The sequence below is a fragment of the Leptonychotes weddellii genome, chromosome 5 (assembly GCF_054177405.1).
Source record: "Leptonychotes weddellii isolate Sample4059 chromosome 5, ASM5417740v2, whole genome shotgun sequence".
NCBI lineage: Eukaryota > Metazoa > Chordata > Mammalia > Carnivora > Phocidae > Leptonychotes > Leptonychotes weddellii.
Genome location: NC_138373.1, coordinates 120589491 through 120596315, shown reverse-complemented (window position 1 = coordinate 120596315; position 6825 = coordinate 120589491). Strand labels below are relative to the sequence as shown.

At 38.1% G+C, this 6825-nt stretch overlaps 1 pseudogene; it reads left to right on the top strand.

Annotated features, from left to right (window-relative positions):
• The first annotated feature begins 5280 nt into the window (after nt 1-5280).
• LOC102734434 (putative protein FAM10A5) lies at nt 5281-6606 on the top strand (annotated as a pseudogene).
• The last annotated feature ends 219 nt before the right edge of the window (nt 6607-6825 follow it).

Sequence of the window (6825 nt, the reverse complement as noted above, 5' to 3'; positions counted from 1 at the left end):
TCTTATTTTCTACAGCATTTTCCTGGATTTATTTATTTTATTCCTCCAAGAGTGTTGTTCTCAAAGTGGGTCTTTGAGTGGATAATTTTCTGGGCTCTCATATACCTACCACTTAAATTAAGTGCAGCTGGATATATAATTCTGGGTTCAAAGTTATTTTCCATCAACCACTTTAAAATTATTACTCAATTTTTTTTATATCCGGTATTGCTTTTGAGAATTCTGATGCCAGTCTGAGTCTTACTACTCTGTAAGAGCTTTTCTGGAAGCTTTTATTTCATTTTAAGGTTATAAGGGTATATTAGTTTTTCTTTATGTAAAATGCATTACACTCTATGAGTCATTTCAACCTGAGGTATTTAATATTGCTTTAATTATCTGAAATTCATTGTTATTTTCTCAAATATCTCCTCCTATGTATGTATTTAAGAATATACCTGTGTCTGTATTTATTTTCTTTTCTTCAGTAACTCATTATCTGTATATATCTTCTATTCTATATATCTCTTACGCTTTATTTTTATATCATATATCTTTCTATCTATCCTTTTCATTTGCCTTCTTGGATAGTAATTCACACTGATCATCCTGCTTGCTAATTTTTCTTCCATTGTATCATATCTTTTGTTCTTTTTTCAGTCATTATAATGTATATAACTCATATTTTCCTTGGGTATTTGAATGACTTCTTGCTCCTGTTTGGTTTATGAATATCCTCTCTTGTCGTTTTGAGAATATTTATTATAGTAAATATATTTATCAACATGTTTCAATAATCTTGCTTCATGCTTTATGTGTCATTCAGATAGTTTTCTTTCTTTTAATGTGTTTAAACTCTTATCCTGTGGCCTCGCAACTTCAGATAAAAACTATTCTGGGGGCAGCTGGGTGGCTCAGTTGGTTAAGCATCTGACTCTTGATTGCAGCTCAGGTCTTGATTACAGGGTTGTGAGTTTCAAGCCCTGAGTTGGGCTCCACGCTGGGTGTGGAGCTTACTTAAAAAACAGAACAGAACAGAACAAAACAAAACAAAACAATTGTTCTGCCTGCTAAGGGTTACTGGGGAGACTGCTAGGAATGCAGTGACAAATAGAGAGATTCTCTGTATGGAACTTAAATCTTTAGTTACTTTAAATAAACATTTTACTGAGGAATGATAGACATACAAAATGTATACATATTTAATGTATACAATTTAATGATTTGGGAGGTAAATTTACATCTGTGAAACCATCACCACAATCAATGCCATAAACATATAATTTGTCCTCAGAGAATGTGGCCTTCAGAGAAAATTCAGAGTTTCATGCACCAGAAGTTCTCTGACAAGAGAATGTGCAAACCTAGCAGTAATATATGAAAATAATTTTCTAGTGAGATTATATGGTGGCTGACACAAATGTTACTTAGTTTTGATAAATTATTTAAATTTTAGAGACACATATTGCAGGTAAAAATAACTAAATTCAGGGGCACCTGGGTGGCTCAGTCGGTTAAGTGTCTGCCTTTGGCTCAGGTCATGATACCAGGGTCCTGGGATGGAGCCCCACATCAGGCTCCCTGCTCAGCGGTGAGCCTGCTTCTCCCTCTCCCTCTGCCTGCTTGTGCTCCCTCTCTCTATCTCTCTGTCAAATAAAATCTTAAAAAAAAAAAAACTAAATTCAATTATAGCTAGTGTTAGGTTGTGAACATTTAGGATATTTTTGTTAAAATTTTACAAATCAAATTATTCATTTCCTGGGGATTTTCAATCTCTAGTCAGTGGGAAAAGTTTTTATATAATTTTAATATGTTCATTCTGCACAAAAACCTTAATAAGAGGAATTTAGTTTATTTATTTTTCATCCTGTATAAAACTGGGATTTTGCATGAACCCATTAGCTTGTCACCAGACATTATTTTGATTCTTTATGGAGACTGCTTTTGAAATGGTTTGATATTTCTAGCTGAAAGTCAAACAAGGTTTAAAATGCAAGACTGAGTTAGGCAAATCTTAATAGCTTCTGATGAGAAAGGATTACACCAATCTGGTGGAAAACATGCTTCTCTGCTGCTCCAGTTATAGTTAGAATTTTACTAAGGGAGATTGTAAATGTCCCTATGGGATAAAGCTATGAGAATAACAACACCATTATTGTACAAACGTTGCTTGGATTTTAGTCCCTTGAGAAGGTTTTGATTGTGTGTATGTGTGTTGCAGAAGCAGGTATACAGAAAAAGATGTATCTGTCTTTTTAACAGGGAAGGCTAGGACATTGAAATACACAGGTGCTACACACACACACACTCAGATGTAGTGGAAATTGTTGGGTGCTGCCCAGATCCTCCTGCCACTAGAATGTAGGCATCCAAAGGCTTTTAGCTGAATCCCTTCCTGCAATTGGGAACAGCCTCAGCCAAGGTCATATCTCTTCTCAAGGAGTAGCCCACACAATGACTGGTCCATGCTGGGGTACGAAGTTGCCATCCCTTCTCTCTATTCATTACATTTCCGCTGAGAACCATTCCTATTTCAGAGACCCATGGGATTGCCTGAGACTTCTGTCTCAATTGTATCAGCAGTTCAATTTCTCCATCTGCTCAGTTCTGTTTCTTCTCTCCTTTCCAGGCAGTGTTCCTGAGAGCACATTCTCCAAAATTCCTGCATTCAGATCTGCATCTCATCAGTTTGTCTTGGAAAAAACCTGACCTATAGCACACTATGTGACATTTCCCACTGGAATTTTGTGTCTGCCATTGGAAGTCTTGGGCTTTCTTCTGTGGTTCAGTATTTCTTAGCTCTCATAGCCCACAGGACTAAAGGTTATTGAAATTTATCCAACAGATAATGAGAATTACCTTCTATTACAGGAGAAAAAAAGATTACCCAGATACATGAAATAGTTTTTTAGGACTCGCCTCTCTTGACGTTTTTATTTACTACATATTATTGCATCTACCTTTCACTTTGTAACACAAATACTTTCTTTGGGCTAGAGGGGTTTGTTGAACAATAATTTCATTGGTTATATGGAAATTTACAGATCAACGCTGTGATACTAAAAAGGGTATAAGAGGTTCATATATATATTTAAGCATAGTGTTGCACATGTATGCTGAGATTGGTTCTTTCTCTCTCTTCTTCATTAATCTATTCATCTATCTTTGGACAGTTTCTCTAGAAGTAGAATCAGACATGAGGAATTCTTGTACAAATAATTTCTTATGAGGGTGCTCTCAGCAAAAGCTAAATAGGGAATCAGGTCAAAGAAGGGAGAAATCTAAGCATGGTTGTAGCTGTCCTGGAAACTTGCTGCAGTTTGATCCATGAGGGATGTTCTGTAGCACAAACTGCACAATAGAATTAATCTTACACCTTGAGGCAATTATTCCACACCAGTCAATCATTGGCCAAAGTCTGAGATTTGAAGGGCATAGAAACAAATCTCATCAATTCTCAAGGAAAGGGGTAGCTACGAAATGTTATCTGGGCCAACACTTTCAACAGTGTGAAATGGAAGCACTGTGGCATATCTTGTAAAGGAAGGCAAAAAGGGCAATAACAGCATCCACCCTATCATCAATCTGTCTATCATCCATTCATTTATCCATCCAAAAGATGCACTGAGTATATATCTTGCAAGGTTCTGGGAATGAAAAAAAAAATGGGCCCTTGATCTGAAAGAACATGCAGATTGATTAAAAGGCAATTAAGGGGCGCCTGGGTGGCTCAGTTGTTAAGCGTCTGCCTTCGGCTCAGGTCATGATCCCAGGGTCCTGGGATCGAGCCCCACATCGGGCTCCCTGCTCTGCGGGAAGCCTGCTTCTCCCTCTCCCACTCCCCCACCTTGTGTTCCCTCTCTTGCTGTGCCTCTCTCTGTCACATAAATAAATAAAATCTAAAAAAAAAAAAAGCAATTAAAACCCAGAAAAATATGTTCTTTTATAGAAGTCTAACTAGGAGCTCTGTGCAAAGTTAGGTCACTCCTAATTCTTCTTGTATAAATGAGGTTATAGAAAGTTTCTTAAAAAAGATGCAATTGTTAATAGTAATGACAAAAGGTCATTAGTTACTAATAAGGATGAAGGAAGGAACAATGATTGGCAGAACAGAAGTTAAGTTATTATTGTTCATTCTTGACAGAGAAAAGCCTAATCAAATTAAATATTTCTTTGGGCCTATTTTGTTATTTGGTGAGGAAGTGAACAGTGTTTGAGTGTTTGTGAAGGACTCGATGAACTAGATCAGAGGGTTCTCTTGTGTTCTCTTGGCTTAGAATTACTCTGTTAGACCTAAAGCTATATCCCAAGGAAAAGGAGCATCAGAGTTTAAAGAAAGCTATTATGATGAGAGATTCTCTACTTAGTCACTTGACTTAGTAATGTTTAATAGGTTTCCTAATATTTTTCCTATTAAACCCCCACAAGTCTTAGGTTTGACATAACTACATTGGGTTGGAAATTAATAGTGACCACTGAAATGGATCTTTAGGTTGATTAGCCAAGTAGGGAAAAAAAAAAAAAACTACATTTATTTGAAACCTAAGTGCACTTTCTAGACAAGAGTTTGGGCTAAGGTAATGTTGAGACTCTGTCACAAGAAGACTTCATTGTGTTTGTTAAAAATAGGACTGATACGATCTATCTTTGTTTTATAATACAGCTCTGCATGAGGAGAGGATTTCTTAGGTAGAGAAACTTAGAGAGAGGGATATTAGTTAACTGTCCATTTCATTTCCATGACCTAACTCAAAATGATTCAGTTACCTTTTTACTTACAAATGAGGGGAGCAAAGCCATTACTGCTCTGCCATCAGTGGATTTATTTATGCTTTTTTTTTTTTTTTGTAGTGGACTCAAGTTAGTTTTGCCTTTCTATATTCCCTTTTGTTCATAAAAACAACTCAATTCTTTTCTCTGTGTACCCACTACTCCTTCATTTTAAATTCATGTATTAATGGTTGGGCTTGCAGGTCTGGTCAATTAGATTCTCAGTAACTGATTCAAGGATGTACGTGTGCTTTATTCCAAGCCAAGAATAATTAGCCTCAGGAATTTTGCAAGGCACTATCAGAAAAGAAACATACTCTTTTTCTCGGAGTTTAACAAATCATAAAATGCAAGTCTATTTGATACTGACTATCTTTGATACTTTGTCGGGGAGAGCCTTCTCAGATTCAAGCCAATATAGAAGAAAACAGTTGGGGAGCCCCTTCCACACAATCACGCTGAGCTAGTACCCGCGCCTGGAATCCAGCTGCAACCTCAGCCGCACCTGCCGCCTGCCACTGCCTCTGGACCATGGATCCCCACAAAGTGAGCAAGCTTCGGGCCTTCGTGAAAATGTGTAAGCAGGATCCGAGCATTCTGCACACTGAGGAAATGCGCTTCCTGCGGGTGTGGGTGGAGAGCATGGGGGTTAAAATACCACCTGCCCCTCATAAAACTAAATCAGAAGACAATATCAAGGAAGAAAAAACAGATAGTAAGAAGGCAGAGAAAAACATAAAGACAGATGAACCATCAAGTGAGGAAAGTGATCTAGAAATTGACAATGAAGGTGTGAATGGACAAGATACGGATGCCCCTCAAGAAATGGGAGATGAAAATGTAGAGATAACCAAGGAAATGATGGATCAGGCAAATGATAAAAAAGAGGCTGCCATTGATGCCCTAAATGATGGTGAACTACAGAAAGCCATTGACTTGTTCACAGATGCCATCAAACTGAGTCCTCGCTTGGCCATTCTGTATGCCAAAAGAGCCAGTGTCCTCACCAAATTACAGAAGCCAAATGCTGCCATTAGAGACTGACAGAGCTATTGAAATAAATCCTGATTCAGCTCAACCTTATAAGTGGCCAGGGAAAGTACACAGACTTCTGGGCCGTTGGGAAGAAGCAGCACATGATCTTGCCCTTGCTTATAAACTGGATTATGATGAAGATGCTAGTGCAATGCTGAAAGAAGTTCAACCGAGGGCCCAGAAAATTGCTGAACGTTGGAGAAAGAATGAGCGAAAACATGAAGAGTGAGAGATCAAAGAATAGAAAGGGTTAAGAAGGCTCAGGAGGAACATGAGAGAGCCCAGAGGGAGAAAGAAGCCAGAAGACAATCAGGAGCTCAGTATGGCTCTTTCCCAGGTGGCTTTCCTGGGGGAATGCCTGGTAATTTTCCTGGAGGAATGCCTGGAATGGCAGGGGGGAATGCCTGGAATGCCTGGGCTCAATGAAATTCTTAGTGATCCAGAGGTTCTTGCAGCCATGCAGGATCCAGAATTTATGGTGGCCTTCCAGGATGTGGCCCAGAACCCAGAGAATATGTCAAAATATCAGAGCAATCCAAAGGTTATGAATCTCATCAGTAAATTGTCAGCCAAATTTGGAGGTCAAGCATAATGCCCTTCTGACAAATAAAGCCCTTGCTGAAGGAAAAGCATTGATCACCTAATGGATGTTGCAATAATACAAACCAGTGTACCTCTGACCTTCTCATGAAGAAAGATGGGGTACTGTGAATAGAATCCCTACCCCTCTGCCCCACATGCAACTGAAACATTCTATAGTGGTTTGCCATTAGGGTATTCATTCAGATAATGTTTTCCTACTAGGAATTGCAAACTTTAAACACTTTTTAAACCTTAAAAATATTTAAAAACATATTAAAAGGGTGTGTTAGTCCCTAAAAAAACCAACAAAACAAAAATCAGATGGGAAGATGTCATTTCCTAAAGACATAATTTTACAACCTCAATAGACAATAGAGTCATGTCTGAAGTCCATCTAGTTATAGACTTTCTAGTACATGAAAATTCCTTTTGGTAAATAAGCCAGACTGAGTTGTGTTT